General features: G+C 39.2%; 1 long non-coding RNA gene across 1 annotated transcript; it reads left to right on the top strand.

Moving 5' to 3' along the window:
* Positions 1–17: 17 nt before the first annotated feature.
* Positions 18–21750, top strand: LOC119538191. The gene is made up of 3 exons (XR_005217523.1): positions 18–223; positions 18580–18726; positions 19650–21750. It is a non-coding gene; the product is annotated as an uncharacterized LOC119538191 (long non-coding RNA).
* Positions 21751–23234: the final 1484 nt, after the last annotated feature.

Here is a 23234-nt window from a genome sequence, read left to right as displayed (position 1 = left end):
CGGCGGCCCTCCGCCGGGGGCGAGCTCGGCGCGCATCCCCGCCTCCAGTCCTGGCGCGACTTGAGGAACCGAAGCTTTAAGAACCTTCGCTCAGAGAACGCGCTCTTCGCACTCGGGGAGCTCAGCTCAGGGGCGCACCTTCCTCCCCACCCAGCAAAGCCGTGCGGGGCGCTGGACCTGGACTTTTAGACTTCTGGGAGATGCGCAATGATAAGTGACTTGGGTAAGACTGTACTCCAAACTGTCAAGGCCCGGCTGAGTAGGAGTGAGAATAGGGGAATAAAGGGATTAGATGACTTTGCTGGGATGGCAAAGAAAGAGGGTTTTGTCAGAGTAGAGCTGGGACAAATGTCCTCCTCAGAACTGCGAATTCCCCTTCCCTAGAGGGCCAGGTAATAACACAGACGGTCTGCTGATTACACCAAACTGCTCCCAGTCGCTGGGCCTTCTAAACTGTATGTTTCCTGGAAACGCTTGGAAAATCTGTTAGCCATGTACATACACTTACTGTGTGACGAAAGGGCAGTAAGATCACCCTGTCCAAACCCTGAGTCACTGAGCAGCCCCGTCTATAGCATTCCTGACTGGTGCTCTTCAACCAAGTGGTAGTAGGTGCAGCAGAGGCAGCAGTGGTGTGTAAGGATTCACACCTGGCTAGAGAGCATAGTGCAAAGGTAACCTGGAATCCCAGCAAGCAGTTGGCATAACAAAAGACCTGTGTGGCCTATGAGTCATATAACCTCTCTATATGTCAGTTTCCTCACCTGTAATAACCTTCCAGGTTCATTGGAATTCAAAATTATATAGTTTCTTAAACTTGGAGTTTACTACCTTTAGAGGAATCCCATTCCAATCTCCTAGTAGTTCAATCATTCATTATACAAACATTTAATGAGCCCATACTATTACCAGGCATTGTTGTAGTCCTGGAGATACAAATTTGAAAGAGAGAGACATGTTTCTATTTTCAGGAAACTAGCATTCCAATTGTAGGAAACAGAAAATAAGCAAAATAAATAAACAAGATAATATAAGACAGTTGTAAGTTGTTTGAAAGAAATAAAGAGAGGAGTGCTCATTATATGAAAAGCCCAAAATAAAGGTGGTAAACAGACAAAACTTTAAATCTCTCTCAGGTATACAAAGGCATATATGCTATGATGGTGACTCCATGACTATCACATACCCCAGACTCCTATCAGGTTGCTGTGCCAAAAACAACCTGTGGTTTCCACCTTAGCTTACAAAATGGCTGCTTCACCACAAGCCATGATATACACATTGTAACCAGGAAGACCAGGGAAAAAAGAAGAGGACATAATTTCTCTCTCTAAGGAAACTTCCCAGAAGATCCATACAAAGCCACTTCTCCTTATATCCCATAAGCCAAAGCTCAGTAACATGGCCAAATTTAGTTGCAAGAGAGGCTGAGAAATGTAGTCTATTTTATTGGTCGGTCAAATGTACATCTAATATTTGGAATTGTATTACTGAGGAAAATGATAAAAACATTTACTGGAGGCAATTAGCAGTCACTACCATAGTTCTGTGCCTCTGACCACCCCAAAATCTGGGCACATCCTTCTTCCCACAGATAAACACACTCATGCCCTTCCCAAATGGGACAGCTGGTGCAGTTACTGCATCTTACTCCAAGTCTAGGATCTGCCTCAGGAGCAGATGCAACTCTCGTGTTCAAGTTTTCTCCCACCTCAATACACCCAGTATACAGAAGTAGAGCGGGAACAAAAATACTACATTTTTTTTTAAATCTGCAATTCAAAAAATTAGAGGATTAGGAACAGTATAAACGTGTCCAAAGTAATCACAGCAATAGCAATGTTAGTTCATTCCTGAAGTTCTGATGTCTGCATGATGCTAAATAGAAATCTGTTTTTAAATGGGAAAAAAATCAATGCATTACACATCAATCCAAAATCCCTAACATGTATTTAAAACATAATAAAATGCAAAATATAAGGAACAAACTATCATATTAGGATGTACAATACTGAAAGAATAGCATTTTAATAACTAATTAATATGGTCATTAACTATCAGCTGTTTTTGAATGCAGTGGCACATAGTTTGCATGCCTCATAATAAACATTACGTTTACCATATGGCACAGCAAATGGCACACACTAACAACCAAAGAAATAAAAAATTAAAATTAAAAGTAGGAACAGAGTTATTGTTTGTCACTGGTTGCCAAAGGTAAAAGTGCTGATGAACTGGTTGACAGAGGAGCAATTTCAGGCAAATTTTCAGGTTCAAAGGAATGAAATTTATGTTTTCTATATTTTTTTTAGAGGTGCTGTAGAGACTCCTGTACAGAAAGGCATTGACAAGTCCTCAGGGGAGGTGATCTATGCTTTAGATTGACAAATCTTCAAGGGAGGTGAGCTATTAGGATGAAAAAAAAATCACAAAATGGAGGTTTGCTTAGATGCCAATAGTTTACATTTCTAAATTTCTTTATAAAATTATTAAACACAGTGGGCTGTTTTTTAAGGAAGAAAGAATGGCTTCTCATCATGCTATTTTTAAAGTTTAAGTGGTAATGTTAAATACTACATTTGTAGGGCCATTTATTCTTTTAGGCTGGCTATCACCAGTGACTTGACCAGACACACTCTTGGGCCTCCATTGATACTTCTTCATTAAAAATGCTTTAGGATTTATCAACAATGTGAAGCAGTGGGTTTCTCCACATAAGATGAACAGTGAATGAAGGAAAATAATCCATCATATTATGGCTAAATTCAAAGACTTTGAAGAGATGGTTTATGCCAAGCCGAAAATTGTTGTTCTTGCAAGAATCTGGCTTTGAAGATGTTGATGAAAAAGAATGGAAGAGCACTTAAGATCTCATACTGAGGAATTAACCACACTAAACTTGTTCAGGTCTACATGCAGTCATTATAGAAATGCACATCAGGCAAATGCACAATGGCAGAGCATGGCTCACACTATGTACAAAACTGTGGTGCCTCTTAATGCTGGCAACGTTCAAACACATCTCCCCTTTGTTGATACTAGACAAGCTTTTCAAAATAGCTACATATGATTCTGATTTTCTACCAATTTTATTGCAACATAACTTCAGATCTTCCCACACATCATTTTGTTTAAAATATTATATTAAGGTTTGAAGATGTAAATACAAATTTTTACCATATAAACATTGAAAAGTGTTGTATCAAGATATATATATGCTCTTTCAATCCAAGAGGCAGTGCTTCCACCAATACAATTCTCTTAAAAATTTGGAGGCTTCTTACATATCAAATTATAATTCAGTCCATTAGAAAAAAGATGTACCCACAAATCTCTAGGAGACAGACACTTTTCATCTCAGGCTGAGAGTCAGGGAGCTGTTGGAAAATGCTCTTAGTATACTTAGAAGGCATTTTTTCTTGCCAACAGGGCTAAATCTTTTCACAGTCTTAACAAACAGCCTTACAGCTACACCCTGTATTTAACCTTTGTCTTAAGGCAATTTCTTACTCTCAGAATCTTTTACCATCTAGAGAGTTACCATCTACTATCCCCAGGGAGGCTGAGAATAGTAGATGGTTACCTACCTTATCACACAACATTTTTAAAAAATATCTGTCAGCACTTTCATCCTTCTGCATAGAAATTTCCTTTAGTCAAATGCACACGTTCGGTAGATTTATTTTCTACATTTCAGCAAGAAACAGTATTGCCAAATTTTCCTCCACTTTATTATAACATGGATCCCTTTTTCTCTGATCTCTTGTAACAATTTCCTCACTGTCTTTCAAACCTTCAAGTTTTGCACAAAATAATGTTACTAAATATTCAGGTATACTGTCTATAGAATATTCAATGTCTATATTACTTAGATGAGATTATCTTTATTTGGTGTGTTGGTTTGCTAAAGCTACCAGAATGCAGTTGTGCTGGTTTGGAAATATTTTATCCCCCAAAAAGCCACATTCTTTAATGCAGTCTTGTGGGGGCAGACTGATTAGTCTGTTGATTAACGTGGAAACATTTGATTTAGTTATTTCCATGGAGATTCAGACCCTGCCCATTAAGGGTGGGTCTTAATTAAATCTCTAGGGTTCTATGAGAGCTCATAGACAGAAGGAACTCAAGCAGCTGAGAGAGACTTTTGGAGAGAACTTGGTAGCTGACAGAGATGCCCAGAGATGCCTGGAGTTGTGACAAAAGGACGTTTGAAGTTGTTAAGCTAAGGATGCATGGGAGCTGAAAGAGGAGCTGAAACACAACTCGGGACCAGCAAATGCCAGCCACGTGGCTTCCCAGCTGACAAAGCTGTTCCAGATGCCATCAGCCTTTCTTCAGTGAAGGTATCCTCTTGCTGATGCCTTAGTTTGGACACTTTTTAAGGTTGTAGACCTGTAAACTTGTAGCCAGATAAACCCCCTTTATAAAAGCCTATCCATTTCTGATATTTTGCATAATGGCAGCATTGGCAAACCGGAGCTGCAATATACCAGAAATGGGTTGGCTTTTACAATGGGGATTTATTAACTTACCATTTACAGTTTTTAGGCCATGAAAATGTACAAATTAAGGCATCAACAGGGGGATACCTCCTCTGAAGAAAGGCTACTGGCATCTGGGACACCTCCTGTCACATGGGAAGGCATACGGCTGACATCCACTGGTCCTCTTCTCCCAGGTTTCATTGCTTTCAGCTTCTGGCTTCAGTGGTTTCCTCTTGGTTCTCTGGGACTTCCCTCTGTGAGCTCCTCTTAATTTCATCTCTCTGCTTCTGTATGTTTTATCCTCTTATAAGGGACTGCAGTTAGTGGATTAATACCCACCCTGAATGGGGTGGGTCACATCTCAATTGAGATAACCTAATCAAAAGTTCCCACCTACAATAGGTCTACACCCACAGGAATGGATTAAAAGAACATGACATTTTCTGGAGTACATAGCAGCTCAAACTACCACACTTGGTATCCCATTTCAAACCCCTAACACTCCCACCACAGAATTTGAAAGTAAAAGATTTATGATTATTCTTTGAGAAGAAAAATATAAAAGCCACATAAAATAGGCAGCAGTAGACATATAAAGGGAATGACTCAGAGGCCAGCAGTATCAGTCTAAAAAGTAAGACTGACTGTAATAACATGTCTAAAGAAGAAAAGTATGTTGATAGACTTGGAAGCAAAAAAGGAAGAGCTACTGAGGTGATTCAGACATTGACCTAGAGGAATTGAAACTGCAGCCCCAGGACCACAGATAGTCTGTGCTCACTTTCAAAACTATCTCTTCTACAACTGGAGTCACGGGCTATCATTGCAAGATGTCATTAAACATTTGTCTCATCTAATTAATGCTCTTTTTCTGAGAATACGTGCATCAGGCAATCTTTTATTATGGATTGGTTTCCCATGCAGGTCTGTCTTGAGTGAGAGAATGAGTTTACTCATGGCAACACAGATTTCCTAGTTTATATGAGCATTTATTTTAATAAAACTCATACAAATGGGCTATTTTGATAAACTGGCATTTTAATTTATACATTCATATATAAGTTTGGTTTGTGTCACTTAGTCTATAAAAGACAGATCATCCCTTGATGTGCTGACTAAACCAGGTTTCCACCCCTGCCAGTTTGTAGGCCAGCTCTTGGATCATGGTAAATTCCAAGGTGTTAAATACTGTATAAACCAAGAGAGGTGGGATTATGCTGAGATATCAAATAAACTCCTAAATCTCAAGGGCTTAAAATAACAAAGATTTGTTTTATGCTCACGCGAAGTCCAAAGCAATTTGGCCAGCTCCTCAGAGCAGCTTTCTTCCAAGTAGTGAAGGATACAGTTTCCTCCATCTTCATCTTTGACCTTCACAATTATTTCTGTTTGTTTGATTTGTGTGTGTGTGTGCACTTTTTTTGTGCATGGTAGTGTGAACAAAAGGTAAGCATCCGGCTTGATGAATCGCTACATTTGCCTACCCTCCTGAGACTACCATCCAGATTAAGTAAAAGAATATTTCCAGCACCCCAGAAGGTTCCCCCATGCCCCTTCCCAATTTATATACCCCAAACAGAAGGAACCACTATTCTGATTTCTATCACCATAGCTTCGTTTTGCCTGTTCCTGAAAATTTACATAAATGGAAGCATACATTAAGTATTTTTGTGGCTGGCTTCTTTCACTCAAGGTTTTGTGCCTACTGTTGTATGTAGCAGTAGTTCATTCTGTTTTATTGCTGTGCAACATACTATTTTATGAATTCAGCACAACTTTTTCATTCCGCTGTTAGTGGGCATTTGGGTTGTTGCACGTTTGGGACTATTTTGAATAAAGTTGCTATGAACCTTCTTTTACTTGTCTTCTTGTAGACATATGCTTTCATTTCTCTTGAGTATATACCTAGGCATGGAAATGCCAGGTCATGAGGCAGGCATATGTTTAGCATTAGTAGATGTTGATTAATTGTTTTTATTTTGAAGAGCCAGAACTGGGAGTGGTTTACTTTACTTCTGCGTACATCCCAATGGCCAGAACTTAGTCACATGTCCCCTTCAAGGGAAGATGGCATAGGTAATCTTCCTGTGTTAACAAAAAAGGAAAATGAAATGGGATTTGTCAAGCATTTAGCATCGTCTACCACAGACACCAACCCCATTGTCAGGCCACCTGTGAGACAACCTGCTAATCATCTCAGCTAGTTCCCTTTCACCTTATGGACTGTATGACCCTCCTCTGTGAAATGATTATATGTGCAACTGTGCAACTTGTTCTTAATGAACTAATGCAAGCTTCTGATCATCACCACTAACCTTTATATTTTTAATAAAACTTCTTCTCATTCTAAGCTCTTTGAAGGCAAGATCTACTTCTGATTCATCTTTGTTATCCTCTGTACCACCTTGCACAGGGCCTTGCAGATAGAACATATTTAATAAAATACCAAATGAGTGAATAAATGAAAGACTTGGTGGAAGATAAATTTTAAATCTCTATACACTTCTCCTTAAAGAAGAAAGCAAAACTCTAGAATATTTCCAACTTATTTCTTATTTATTTGTTTGTTTTTGTTTTACTTCCTTAACTTCCTTAACTGTCAGTTCCTTGGAAGCAGAATCTGTGCCCTGTTTGTCCTCTTTATATTTTCCCTCAGCACCTAGCATAATAATGTTGGACTTTCATATTTTGAGGGAACGAGTAACAGACTCCAATATAGAATTTTGGGTTCAATCACTCCAGCCTATCATTTCTAGAAATGGCCCTTTACTCCTTTTTAAATATCAGGACAATGTTAGCCTGTTTTCAAGCTTCTAGTCCTCTCAAATTATCCATGAGCCTACAAAACTTGCCCTCTCAACACTGGGTTATCAGCAAGTTATTATAGTTTCATGATACATAATTTACCTGGGCCTGTGTACTTGAATTTGCGGAAAATAGCTAAATACTTATCATTTTCTTATCCACTATGGGAGTCAAATATCCTTACTTTTATTCTTTTTAATGAATGATCATTATTTTTGACAAAAAATGCAAAAGGAAAAAGGAGTTAATCACTTTGTGTTCTGCCTATTGCCCACTTAGATAACCTCATTTGCCCTCAAACACTGGGCCTGGCCTTCCCATATCTGAAGCCTCTGCCAAACAGAGCTACAATGTCTTATCTGTTGACCATAATGTGACTCTCAAAGAACTGTTCATTCTGGGATTTAGCAATCCAGCTATATCCTCAAGAGTTCTTCCTGCTACTCCTTGCTATTCTTTGTTTAGGTGCTTCTGTTTATAACTTTGCACAAGTCCTTTGAAAATCTGTGTATGACATGTAGGACCAGCATTTTGTTTTTCTTTGTGAAGGTTCTACTGCTTTTTTTAACAATATTTTTTTTTGAAACCCTGGTACTTAAAACAACTGCAAGTGCTTTGAAGGAAGGAATCTCTCTTGTATTCCTTTTGTGCACCACCTATCCAGATGGTGCTGATAGTAGGTTGTCAATAAAATGTTTTTAAATAAATGCTATTGTTTGTCTCTCTGCAACCGATTATTACCCACTTACAAAATGGAGATATATTTTTGCCCTAAAGTAATTTAGACAATTAATATATTTATAATGCATTAATTTCCTCAAAAGTCCAATTTCCATATCACTTTTTACTTTATATGCACTATATTATTTCCTTTTTTTCCAGTGCGTATACATTATGTTTGCATTCCCATACTTCCTTCTGGATTAATTTTTTTCTTGCTAGAGTTCATTTTTACATCATGAGTACTAATTGTTCTGAATCTTTATGTGTCTAAAAATGTCATTATTCTGCCCTCACTCTACCTCAAACTAATCATAGCTAGATTATGTATAGAATTCTAGACTCAAAATAAATTTCCTCTCAGAATTGTAAAAATCCTTATCCATTGTTTCTGTTTTTGTTTTTTGCATAGAATTTTACTAATTAGGTGTCCAATGTTAATGATTCTTCTTCCTCTATAGGTTAGCTGCCTTTTTACTATGGCAGCTTTTATCTCTGCTCCTTCTCTCTGCTGTTCTGATGTTTTACTATATATTTCTAGCTATTTTTCTTTATTTCATTTTTCTGTATTATTCTGCCAGCATTTGGTGAACTCTTTTACTCTGAAGTATTACATCTTTTTTCAGTTCTAGAAAATTATGGTACTGCATTTCCTCCGTTCTTGAAAAATTCCCTGGAAATTTCTATTAGACCCAAGTTTTTTAATGTGAGGACTGGCTAGAATTCAGGGAGTCACGTGAACTTTGGTGGGAAAAAAAGTTATATTTTATTTTCACTAGCCTCTAATTAAAATATATTATTTTCCGTCATTTGAATGTAAGACACAAACAGTAGTATTGGGAGTATCTGTGACTTTACCATCAATAGAAATCACAGGCATTTTCATATTATATTACAATTGTGATGGTTATCTCAAAAACGAAAATTAGTAGACTGGTTGCCAGATCTTATTTAATTTGTTAATATGTTAAAATATCACAGACCATTAACATTTTGTTAACTGGATTTCAATAAAAAGGATTTATTTTGTAATAGCATATACTTTATTTTATGCATGTAAAGGTATTCTGAGAAGGGATCCATAGTCTTCACCAAACCACCAAGAGACCCATGACACAGAAATATTTTAAAATGCCTGCATTAGATTGGTGCTAAAATTCCTATGGCCTTTATACCTCTTAGCTTTTCTTTCATAGCTTCAATCTTCCTATCTCTTCATCTCTTGGGCCATGTTAGAGAGAACTGGAAGGCCCCCAGGCAGGGCAGCACATGATGAAAAGCAACAGCTTTGAGCAGCCCACTACTCTGGTTTCTCATTTGATCACAGCTTCTAATCCAAGAACAGTCCCTTTCCTGTTTTGCAAAATTTATTAATATATTTTTTCATTAGTCCTATAGTTTTGGTGTGGAAGAGGCAGATAATCAGTATGTACTCAGTCTGCCGCTTAAAGGTGAGATACGTGTATTAATTTTGCATTTAGAACAGAAGGTAAAAATGCAGTGCTACTTACTTTCTCCTTCTGTTAGGCTTTTTTTTTTTTCTTAAACGCCAATATACCCTTCCAATGCCATTTTACAAGTGAGAAAACTGAGGGTGGTGCAGGCTAATCATTTATTCAACATCAAGAAGCTAGTTAATAACAGGGCTGGGACTAGGACTAGAATCCAAGTTGTCTGGCTTCTCTGGAGTGCTTGCTCATTTACTGTCTTAGAATATACCTCTTTCCTTCTCAGGAGCTAGTGGTGCTGATATTACAAGCAATAGCCTAGCAAAATCATTCTTTATCTTATTTCTTTTGTATTGTACATGTTGTTCTCTCTGTGGGTCAGCAAATATTTCAGAACGCATGATGTGTACCAAGCACTGAGCTGGGTGCCAAGAATACAGCATTGAAACAGACCCATCCTACCCTCATAGAATTACACTGGGTTGAGTAAAAAAGACAGGCATCCAACAACTATTTAGTTCCCCTCCACTTCTTGTAGTGATTTTCTATTCACCTTTCAAGATCTGGCTCAAATGCATCTTCTCTATATGAAGCCTTCTGGATGGAGTTAGTTGTTATTTTCTGTGCTTCCACCATAATAGTTCACACCTCTGTTACCAACTAACACGCTTCTTATTTTAATATTTTAGTTCACCATGCTTACTACTACCCTGCTCACCTCTACCCCCAACCAGATGGTAAGGAATACAAGACAGGTTTGCCCATTCATCTTGAGATCTACTTCAAGACCTAGCACAGTGCCTGGCACATAGCAGGAAATAAACACTTGATGAATGGATGGACTCAAAGGCATGAGAAGTGTAATTAACTAACCTTCTCTATGACTGCTTTCTGTATACCATATATCTGCTTATATTTTTTAAATTTAAAAAATGGCATTCCACATTGGTGCTTTTTAAGTTCACAATTGGCAAAAATCTATTCCTACTGTTTTGGCTAGTGGCCAATATAAATGGAAATGAACAAGTGAGCACTCTCCAGCTATTGTTAATTATAAAACCTTAGCATCTATTCAGAAATTTATTGGAAGAATCCACCTTTTGCTTCAATGTATCTGAGTTGACAGTCTCCACAACTTACCACTGAAATCCACATCTCCAAATTCATTTAATTCTGCATGACCTCTGACTACAGAAACTGAAGCCCAAGTGAATCTCAATTTCACAACTTGGCTAACCCTAATTCTTTGACATGTATAAAATTCCTAGGAAAAGCAGAGACTTCTGGGGGTAGACAAGCACACAGCACTTTTAACTAGAGCCCTGACTGAAAACAGGACCAAGATTTTTGAAGGCTGGAGTGAAAATGTTGACTTGAACACCCTATCATTTTAGATCTTCAAGCAGTTTTTGCAAGAGGTGGAAATTATAACTCATCTTAGTTTGAGGAAAGTCATGTAAATGGACTAGTTTAGATATGCAAATATTGAGCCAGCACTCTTCCGAAAAGGGAGTTTGACAGCTGTGGCTCCAGGAGCCAAACTTTATTAGATAATAATATAAAAAGTTGTCTTTATTATAGGCGGAGCTACGTCTCTGCAGATTATAATGACTTTGGAGACATGTTTCTTTAAAGTATGGCTGGAGACTCCCCTCGCCTGTATGATATTGTTTGCTGTAGTGGAGATGTCTCTGATTCCTGTTTAATCAGCTTCGCACAGGAGACTGGGGCTGGAGAACCTAAGGACTGCAAGGAAGCTGCAAAATGGAGTCTGATTTTTGAGTTCATGCTGAATATGCCATAAAAAGAAACAGGGCTGGGCTAGGCTTAGTGCAAAAGGACTGGCCTGCTATTATCTCACACGTGGTAATACTCAAACTCAGGCTTTGGAGAATGTATGCAAGTTGGGTATTTTGCCTTTATGTGATGATCTGAAGAGGCCATAGGGGCAAATATTACCCCATGAGTAGGGGAAGGCTAGAGATTCCCCAGAGGGAACAGACAGGAAATGAGGACAGGGAGGCAGGCCTGAGACTATAGAGACTAGAGGGAGAAAATTGTTCTTCTCTTGGGGCTTCCAAAAGTTGAGGCCTGGACTTTCTGTGGGATGAACTCACTGGAGGTCACCCCCGAAGGGAGGGACAAACAGGCCCTGCCAGATGGCCCAAGCCTGGGAATCAGGCAGAGATGCACCCTCCAAGGCCCCAAGACAGCCTGTGCTTTGGCTTGTGAACTCTGAGAACACTCAGAATTAGTGGCCATTTTTACATTTCTCCATTTTAGGATTCCTTTCTCTTATCCCTAAGTGTTCTGAAAAAGCTGGCTAAATGTTACAGCCCAGTCTCTGTCAGGCTGTGGGAAATTAAAGGAAAGGTCTTTGTCCATCCTTGGGAACATCTAATAAAGGGTAGAAAAGCCATTCCCCTCCCCCTGAGCTCAGTGTAGCTATGGTGACATCAATTCTGGATTTGCAGAAGGTGGCCAGTCACACAGTGAGAGATGACAGCAGAGTTGCTGTGATTGGAAATCTGGAACGAGAGGGGTGGCTGGGGCAGCATGGATCTATGGAACTCGTGAGCAATTGGAAGGTGCAAAGTCCTACTTAGAGAGAGAAGCCTCATAAAAGATGAGGCTTCCTGTCGTCAGAAAAGATGATGGTTTGAGCCACAGTGATTTTAACATTATAAGTTAAACCTGACCTCGTTTTTAATCATAGTCCAGTGAAGTCTGGGTAGACTGAGTATATGTATCTGAACGCACTATAAAATATACTATCTTCATAACCTGGTTAACATAGGTTTATGGAATATATATTAAAGCAGGCCTAACATGAGTTACTACCCAAATTTGTAGAAATCATATTGATCACTTTATAGTCACACTCTGTTCATTACTATCATTTGTAATAATGCAATGAATCATATCATATTCCAAGCAGTACATTAGAAACCAAAGCAGATTCAGTGAAGTGTAGCTGGTATAAACTGCTCCTCGACACTCAAGGTAGAATTATGATTGCGTATTCAATTCACCTAATTAAATGAAAAGTGGCTTGAGTTCCCTCATGCCACAAAGAGTGTCAGAGTGTCCCTTGCTGGATCTCCCAGTCTGCAGAGTTTAGTGCTCAGTCCTTCCATCACATACACGCATTCTTCTGCAAGCCTTACCATTAGCCCAGTGTCACTTTGCTCAGACTAGCTCAGGTGTCTGTCTTTCACAGACTGCAAAACCACTGCAATTCCCTTCAGAGTCCAGCCCACTTTCCTTTCAAAGTATAAAAATAAAAAGTGTTATTTTCATTCCTCTCCCAGAAAACAGATGCTTTTGTGCCCCTGGTGACTACCCGGTGGTCTGTAGGGCTACCACTTTCCTGGCAGCTATTCTTTATTGACTTAGAAACCAAAGGTCATTCCTGGGCAACAGGACTTGGAAAGCTTACCGTGGATTCCAGAACTTCAAATCCCAGGATTCCTATCTATCACTCCCTGAGAGGTTACAGCTTTCGTTCCTCAGTGATTCATCCTCCCAAGGCCTCCCAAAGTAGAGACAAAAGCTCTAAGTTTAGTCCCTTGCAAGTCACTCTTCTACTAAAGTCCTATGCAGTTCATGCCTCTGGGAATGCTCCTGCCTAATGGTGAAGACAGGCATGGACATTTAAAATATATAGTGTAAGATGTATGGTGCATAAACGCAGCGGCCGAAGCACCTAACTTTTCTTGAAATTCTGGATGGATAGGTGAGAGGATATTCAAAGAATCTGAATTAAGTCTTGAAGGAATAGTAGGAGCTTTCCTAATAAGTAAAGGATTAAAGCAAATTCCAGACATGCATGCATCCCTCCTTAATTCAGCCATATCTGTGGAGTATCTACAATGTGGCAGACACTATTCTAGCAACTGCAGGTAGAGTAAGAAGCAAGGTGAATGCTGCTCCTGCTCCCCTGGAGGCAGAGGACAGGCAAAGAGCTGTGAAAGTGCCTGGTGTCTAGGTCCCTCAGGTGACTGTGTCACACATGTCCTACTGACATGCTGTTGTCTCACATGACTGCCTGTCCCTAAGGCAACAAGCATCCTCCCAGCTGGCTTCTACCAAAATAAAGAGCCAACATTTACTGAGCATTTACCTTGTTCCAGGCTCTGTTCTAGGTGTATTATCTCATTTAACCCTCAAAACAACCCTATGAAGAGGGCATATTTACTATCCCCATTTCAAAGATGAGGAAAATGGGGCACCCACGACCAGGAGGATTGCCCAGCTAACAGGTGAGGGAGCCAGGATTTGACTCCAGGCAACTTGACTCCTGAGCCTGGCCCCTTACCCATGCGTGATCCCACCACCAAGCGTTCCCCTACTGCCTCTTTTAATCACAACTGTTTCCTTTTGCTCAGGCCCAGACATCCTTTTTGACTCATCTCCATCTCTACTTACACATCTCTTCCCTTGACTCACACCCACTTCGCACCTTAGTGGGGAGCAATCAGCCAAGGAGACAGGCAGGAGTTTCTCACTGACTGTTTTCTGAAATGAAGGGGATCTTTTCCTTCCAAGAAGAGTTTCCTGTTCAAGTACTTTTATGGGTTGAATTGTGTCCCCTAAAAAGATAGGTTGAAGTCCTAACCCCCAGTACCTCAGAATGTGACCTTATTTTGAAATGGGGGCATTGCAGACGGAATTAGTTAAGATGAGGTCATAGAGGAGTCAGGTGGCCCACACGTTTAGAAGAAGGAGAGAAAAGACATAGAATACACAAGGGAGAATGCCATGTGACAATGGAAGCAGAGACTGAAATGCTGCTGCTGCAAGCCGAGAAACACCAGGATGACTGGCAAAGCACAGAAGCTAGGAAGAGGCAGGAAAGGATTCTCCCCTACAGATTTCCAAGGGAGTGTGACTTCCCGACACCTCGATTTCAGAATCCTAGCTTCCAGAACTGTGACACAGTGTTGTTTTAATCCACCCCATTTGTGTTACTTTTTTACAGCAGTCACAAGAATCTAAGACAAATACCGTACTTAGTAAAACTTCTTAGGAGGGTGGCAGTCCCAAAGCACACCACTGAGAATGAAAGGCAATTGTAGACATCTCTGAGCACGTGCTTACCAGTGTCTACTACCCAACATCCCCTAACTAGCCATAAGCAGCTTGGAGCCTGCATTTCAATGGTCATCTTTGCATCCCCAGGTTGTTTTAGCTTTCCAGCTGCTAAAACAAATAACATGCAATGGGTTGGCTTAACATTAGGAAATTATTACCTCGTGGTTTCAGAGCTGGAAGGCTTGCTTCCTCTTGGGGTTGGCATCTTTTGGCTGGGAAGGAACTTTAAAACTATGTAAATACCTGCTTCTCAGAAAATTTTTGATAATTTTGATAATTCATTTATTCATATGATTATAGACCCATGGACTCCTATTTCACACAGCAAATTATAATTCATTATTATTACTTATTTTGATGTTTAAATTGTCCCAGGAATAGCAAGTGGGAGCTCCTTCAAGCTGGCTCTTTTGTTCTTTAGACGTGCCCCATCATTCTTGGAGCACTTTTTTGTTTTTTAACATAAGGTTTCCCAAGCTCATTTTGTACTTTCACTGCCCCAGCACTGGAATCAGCAAATTTTTCAACGAGCACTGGCTCCTTTTGGTGGGCAATAGTATTTAGAAATTAAGATCTAGACATAGAAGCCCTGATACATCCCAGAGTAATTTGGGCAGAGAATAAAAATGTATTTGCAAAGCCCCCTTGAGGGACGGGGGAGATGTGGAAATATTAAACTTCCCCACCTGGGGAATTAATGATATTCTCACAAGCATTGCAGACTACCAAATTAGAAGGCCAAGTCCTCGATCTTGGGGCTTTCCCTTATGAAACGTATTTCTGCAAAGGAGAAGGTAAGCTTACTTATAATTATGCCTGAGAGTCACCCCCAGAAAACCACTTTTGTTAATCATATGTGGCCTCTCTCTCTAAGCCCACTGGGCAAGTAAACTCACTGTCCTCCCTCCTACATGGGACATGACTCCAAGGAGTGTAAATCTCCCTGGCAATGTAGGACTTGACTCCTGGGGATGAACCCAGACCCGGCATCAAGGGATTGAAAAAGTCTTCTTGAACAAAAGAGGGAAGAGAAATGAAACAAAACAAAGTTTCAGTGGCTGAGAGATTTCAAATGGAGTCAAGAAGTCATTCTGGAGGGTATTCTTATATGCTGTATAGAGATCCCTCCTTAGTTTCTAGTGTACTGGAATAGCTCCAAGGAAATACTTGAAACTGTCTAACTCCAACCCAGTAGCCTTGATTCTTGAAGACAATTGTATAACTATGTAGCTTACACTGTGGGACCATGTGATTGTGAAAACCTTGTGGCTCACACTCCCTTTATTCAGGGTACATGCAGATGAGTAGAAAAATGGGGACAAAAAGTAAATGAATAATAGGGAGGGAAGGGGGGGATGGGATGTTTGGGGTGTTCTTTTTTACTTTAATTTTTATTCTTTTTCCTTTTTTATGCAGTAATGAAAATGTTCAAAAATTAATTGTGATGAATGCACAACTATATAATGGTACTGTGAACAATTGATAGTACACTGTGGATGATTGTATTGTATGGTATGTGAATATATCTCAATAAAATTGAATTAAAAAAAGAATAAATATTTGTAATTAAAAAAAAGATCTAGACACTAGGTATGCTCATTGCTACTGGAGTGTCACTGCTCCCAAGCCCTCGAAGTAGACAGAGCTAGGTAATATAACTACATTTCTATGTATACACCCATATATATCTATATATCTATCTATATATAGATAATATGTAGATATATATATGTCTGTGTATATATATACTCACACACATATATACATGCATACACATGTTTACATGTATACACATTTAACTCTATATTTATTTCTATATCTGTCACAACTGTGAGTCCCTCTAATTCCAATCCAACCACCATAATGTTCATTCTAGTTTTCTCCCTTTCCATATTTGTAACTTTCTGATAGCAAGAAGTCTCCCATTTTCCTCAGTGGATCTACTTACTTGCTCAATCCCCCCAGATGTAACTAATTTTCCTCCACACCCATGCAGATACCCTCCTCACCCCTCTTGGATTCCAACACCCCCTCTAAGTAAGATGAGGGGTGTGTCTGTGCACAGAGACACCTCCCATCTTGCTTGGATTCCAAAACACATTGGGCCATGCCTCATCCCAATGGGCAACACTTCTGACCCTGTTCAGCCTCTGCCACTCCATGCCAGGACATCATTGCTTCACTTGCTGCATGCACTCTGCTCAGATTCTGATGTCCACATCACACCCCATCCCACCTTGAGAACCTCATCCAGGTCAGGCTGCCACACCACCCTGGGTGTTTATTCCCACCACAACCACCATGTGGATGCCTACTTTGTTCAGACCCAGTTAATGGCTTTTGAACTGAATTGTTTAGGAAGGAAAACAAGTGGAAGGGAAGAAGGAAGGTGAAAAGGGAGAAACATCTGGGAGATTTTGGATTGAGAATATCAAGAGTAGGGCATCAGCATCTGTATTTTTTAAATGCTCCCCCAGGAAATTCTGATAATATCCAGGTTTTGGGGGCCACTAGATTTAAAACTCATACTAAGGAAACCTGTTTAATTGAATATCTACTAAGCGTTGTTCATTATATTCAGCCCTGCAAATACATAGAAAAATAAGATACTGTCCCTGCCCTGAGGAGTTGATAATTCAGAAAAGGAGACAGATGTTGAAAAAATAAGCTAGAAAACATGGAGTAACTTTGGAAATAGGAGTATATGCAAATGCTAACAAAGAAGAAGTAGAAATTACTAACTCTATCTGGGGAGTTGGGAAAAACTAATAGTCTGACTGGATTTTAAAGAATGAATAGGAGTTTATAAGGGAGAAGAAGAGGAAGAAGGGAAACAGAGGGAACTGCTTATTCAAGGAAGGCATTGTGGTGAAAGCTGGGGTCTTTATTAAACTTGAGAACCTCCCATGAGCATTATTTGGCTTGGAGTGTGAGTTAACTGCTATTGTGCAGGGCAGCCAATGTGTGAAACAAGCCAGGAAGTTTTTTGAGGGAAATCCCAAGTAAACGATGTCATAATACTATGATGCCAATTTGTTTGTTTTCCCTTTTATTGTTCAATCTTTTTTCTAATTAGAAAACTCAATACCTGCTAATATTAAAAATTCAAATATTATAGGGACTATACAATGCAGAAAGTTAAAATCCCCTTTAATTCCATCTCCCAGAGATAGCCACATTTAAAATTTATTGTATATTCGTTTGATTTTTTTCTTTGTATATATTAGCAAATTCTCCAAAAATTGAATTTATTCCACTTACCACTTTACAAATTAGTATTTTAACTTAACATTTTCTTTTAAAATATATATTTTAAAAATATATTTAAATATTTATTTTAATCATTTTTCTTGATGCTTCATTATTCTACTGTGATATGTGTCACCTTGGCTAGGTTATTGTATCCAGTTGTTTGGTCAAGTAAGCACTGGCCTGTGAGGATATTGTATAGATTGACTGAATATATGGCTGATTACATCTGCAATCAACAAAGGAGATTGCCTTCAGCAATGAAAGAAGGTTCATCCAATCAGTTGAAGACCTTAAAGGCAGAACTGATGATTTTGGCAGTCAGAAAGAAGAGATTCTACACCTACTTCAGCCTGCCAGCTTCTCTTGGGGAATTCAACATCACCTTCATAAAGTTTCCAACTTGATGCCTGCCCTACAGAATTAGAATTTGACAGTCCCCATTGTTGCTTGAGCCAATGCCTATAATAAATCTCATAATATTTACATATATATATATATATATATATATATATATATATATATATATATATATATATACACACATATATATCCTGTTGGGTTTGTTACCTTGGAGAACCCTCACTAATACACACATACTACATGAATTTGTTCTCAGCATAAAAAAAAGTGATATATGTAAATCAAAAGTCTGCCTTTTCCCCTCTCTAATTACACTTCTTTTCCCAGAGTTAACTATTGCTGTATGTTGGCTATGTGTGTGTGTGTATTGGATTCTCTTTTTCATAAACAGAATGATAGGCAATCTTGTGTTTCAGGCCTTGTCAAATTCCAAAGCCTGAAAGAACACACAAGAATGACTGCAACCTGTCCAAGCCGTTACCAAAGCCTGCAAATCTCACTTGTACTGTAGCCACTGCAAACATATCACAGGCACTGGGAGTTCAACCACGTTAAAGAAAGAGGTACATCAATAAGAACCTCAAGACATCTGACCCCTTGGCACTCTCTTGTTGTGGCTTTAGAAATGTAAAACCAAGTTAAGTAGAAGATGGAAGGAAGACAATAAGGGAGAAGAGTATGGACCCCTGCATCCCTGGGCCTTTAGAGCCTAGATATAATTCTTCCTAGAGCTTTATACTGCTTTGCCTCTTGTGGCTTGAGGGATAGAGTTTGAAGCACATTAAGTGTGTAATATGTTGGAATACGTGCAACTGAGCGAGGTCTCATTCTGCGTGATTGGAAGAGAAATATGCAATAGGAGCCAACTGGGAGTTAAGAATATTTTGAAAGTTTGCCTCAGTGAATTAGAATTGCAGCCCTCTGTCCCAAATTTCTTCACAAATACTCAAATATGCATTTTTTAAGCCCCAGAGCCCTTAACTAATGTTATTTAAGGCAATTTTATGTGTCTAATTGCACAGATTATTTGCTAACCTTTGAGCGAGAAATGTTTCCCAAATACCCTTGTGTCTTCTGATATTTCAAGGTAAGGGAATGCTCTGGAATACTTCCCATTTTCCAAGTGTAATATTTTCCAAAATAAACTTAGGAATAACCGCACAGTTGATACCATGTGAACATTTTAATTCATACAATAATATTCTGGAGTTTATGGAAGCTTGGCCTTTTTCCAGAAGGTTTGAAAGTCTAAAAGTTGGCTGTTTCTTCTCTGTGGGAAGATGGAGGATGTGAATCAGAATTGGTAAATTGGAGAGGAGGTCACAAACTGAATAGAGTCAAGTAGGGAAAAGTGCAGTACAACTTCTATGTAGAAGAGCCAGTTTTACAGAAGGGAAGGACTGGTTACCATTAAAGGTTTCAAAATAAGGGCCTTGGAGGAGGGGTGAACAGGGAAGTTAAGTAAACCTTGTTTCTCTCTCTTTAGAAGATCGGCTGGTGTAATGAGATCCAGGTGCAGCCTGGATCCATCTCCATCTTTTCAGACACCCTCAAAATCTTCAAAGCAGTTTATGTACCACCTCTTCTAAGGAGCCTGCCCTGATCTCCTGATGGCAGTCATAAAATGACATCACAATGTTGAGATGATCTGTTTCCTTGTTCTTCTATCCCAGGATCTGTCTATTCTGGTCTGTTGAGACCAGAATGTAAAAGGCATTCAATAATTATGCGCTGAATGTTGATTGAATTAGTCTCTCCAGTTGGAAATAATTCCTCTTTCCTCTGAACTCCCTTAGTACTTTGCACTGACCTCACTCATGTAATTTTTCACATTTTACCTTGTACTATAATTTCTGTGCATTTTATCTCCCCATTAGACTTAGAATTCTTCTGCAAGAGAGATGAGATAATGCATTTAAAGTATTAGTACCATGTCTCTGAGTAAATGATAGATATTATTATTTGTGTAATGAGGTGCCTGGAGTCATGGACCATATATTCTATAGAAAGAAATAGGCTGCAGAAAATCCACCTTGGAGCAGACCTTCTTTGTTTAACAGCAATCACTTGAGTGACTCTTCTTAGTTTTGCAACTCAAGACACCTACTACCTTGGAAGGGAATGATAGGATATCTTAAGTCTTGAAACCTCTGTTCCTAACCATTTTCTTTGGGTAGAGAGCTAGAGCTGGTGTTAGGTAGGGGAGTTAGTGCAAAGTAGCAAAACTTCAGGGAGCAGCAGTTATATTGTAATCTATTGTGATGGGTATATACTCTTTGGCGATATGCTCTGAGGGGGCACCCTGGGAATAGGATCCTGGGACCTGACTCTTTCTCTTCGAGGTTCAAGGTTATTGAACCCCAACTGGCTTGGAATGGTGCCTACTGAGATCCACTGGCAGGAAAGAAGACGAAGGACTGCAGAGAAGCACTTGCCATAAGGGAATGGCTTTAGTGGGCTGAGGTCAGATGCTATCAGGAAACAATGACTGAATACACTGAGTGTGTACTAAGTGAGCTGAGGAGCTGAACCTTGGAGGCAAAGCTTGGAACACTCTGCAACCAGGATAGGATCTGGACCAGCAATAGTATTACCTTATCAGTGGACAAGCCCAGTAAACTGTGAAGTAGCAGCACGCAGCCAGTATGGTAGAAGAGAAACAAAGACACTTCCGGATTGATTAACTCACCGATTTTCTTTCAACCTGGCTTTTGGAAGTAGGTCATAATAACCCTTTGGACTGAGGAAATGTTTTGAATTCTTAAATAATTCAGGGGAGAGAGGTATCAGACTTTCTGCTATTAGAGGTATATGGGTAGACCAGTTAACTGAAGGATTCAAATAGATGTGATTGTATTTGAGTCACAGAATGGTATATGGGAATATAATGGTTTTATCTTCTTTGTCACTAGACACCTCAGAGCATCTGGCATGTAATAGTTGCTCCATGAGACCAAGGCACCTCAAGAAGTCCACTTTGATAAGAGAATTGAGAATTCAGGTTTTTCCAGACTAAATCTGAGGAGAACACTGAGTCCTAGTTTGAAGCAGACTCCTAGCCCCACTCAGTAATGGACCGAATCCCCGCAAGGGCACTGTAACCAAAACGCTTTTCTGGTATCCCTCCAGCATTGGTCAGAAATGCTAAGATGGATCCAGAACTCTCCTTCTCTCAGCATTTCACTGCTGCTTTTTCTTAAGGGTCCAGGAGGTTGAGCTTTGTGTCTTGATTCCATTTCAAGTACCCAGTTCACTGTCCTATACTATGTGTTCTCAGTACGCTAATGACTCACCAGGACATGTTAATGATTGGTTAAGTGCAAAACTTTGATATTCAGAAAATTGGAATCATTCATTATCAAGTGATTCCAAACAAGATATTGGAATGGCAATTCAAGGAAAATCATTCCTTGTGATTTTGTTTGTGTGTGATTTTGATTATTAAAAATTAAATCTATCATTTCATTAGAAGCATTCCATTTATTGTAGCTTATGAGGGGTGACAATGTGATTGGGAAAGCCACATGGACCACACTCCCCTTTGTCCAGTGTATGGATGAATGAGTAGAAAAATGGGGGCAAAAAAAAAAAGGGCACCCAGTGTTCTTTTTTACTTTAATTATTTGTTTTCACTTTAAGTTTTATTCTTATTATTTTTGTGTGCATGGTAATGAAAATGTTCAAAAATTAATTTTGGTGATGAACACACAACTATATAATGGTACTGTGAACAAGTGAATGTACGCTTTGCATGACTGCATGGTATGTGAATATATCTCAATAAAAATGAATTTAAAAAAAAGCATTCCATTTATAATTTTATAACTACACAAACAAGAGTACTCCCTGGCATCACCATTTCCTCCGGCCTAGCATGCTGGTGAAAATCATGTGCATTCGGTCACTCAGCACTGCATTTCTTTGCAACTTACTAGCTGTAATCTTCAGCATTGCACTTAACTTTCAAAGTGTGTTCCTGGTGTATAAAAGTGGATAATATTTGTACTTGGGTCATAGAATTAAATTAGAAATTCCATATCAAGCACTGTGCTTAACGCAGAGTGAGCACTCACCAAGTGTTAATTCTCTTTACATTTCCTTCACCAAACTCCTCTCTTCTCCCTTTTCCTCCTTGCTTAATATTCACACTTGAACCTTCTGCAAGCCAGTTCCCATGCTCCAAACATTTTGAGACTCTTTTAAAGGTTTTCAATGACCTTCATATTGCCAAGGCTAATGAAAAATTTTCTCCTATTTTCCTTATGGCATTTGACATTACCAAACACTCACCTCTTTTTGGAGACTCTCCTCTTTGTTTCCATAACTATCCACTCTTCCTGGTTGTCTTGATGAAACTCAGCATCTCTCCCCTCAATTTTATTGGCTGGCTACTTTTTCCTTGGGCAGCTGTTTTGTTCTACTGTTCCCAGATTTAACCCTTTACCCGTTTTTCCTTTTCATTGTGCACATAAATTCCTTGACTTCAAATATTATTTATAATCCAATTACTCTTAAATTTATACTTACGCCTTTTTCTTAATCTCCAGATGTATTTTTGATGCCTTACTTGACATCTCCACCTGGATTTTCCTTGGGAACTTCAAACTTACTATATATAAAGTGAAACACATTGTCTCTTATCCCAAACCAGCTCCTTATTCTGTAGTCCCTTTTCTATTAATGGTGTTGCTACTTCCGCATTCATTCAAGCAAACTATCATCCACGACTCTTTCTCTCTCTCTCTCTCTCTCTCTGGCTCTGCTCCCTCCCCATATCCAGCCTTTCTATTAATTCTATTTCTAAACAGGTCTCAAATCTATCCTTCCTGTTCTATTCTAAAGGATATAGCCTTGATTTAGGCCTTCATTAACTCTTGCCCAAATATCGCAGTAGCATTCTACATATCTAACAGTCTGTATTTCTAAAGTATAAATATAATCATGGCTTTCACCAGCTAATCCTGCAAGATCTCACCCTCAAAGCTGGACAGAGCCAGAGAGGGGCCTACTAGAAAAACACAACAGTAATTTACTTTAAAAAATTGGAGCAAGATTCAAGATTATCTTCACG

Source organism: Choloepus didactylus, chromosome 6 (genome assembly GCF_015220235.1).
Source record: "Choloepus didactylus isolate mChoDid1 chromosome 6, mChoDid1.pri, whole genome shotgun sequence".
Lineage (NCBI taxonomy): Eukaryota > Metazoa > Chordata > Mammalia > Pilosa > Megalonychidae > Choloepus > Choloepus didactylus.
Note: the sequence above shows the minus strand (reverse complement) of the source record. Positions and strands in the feature narration are given on the sequence as shown.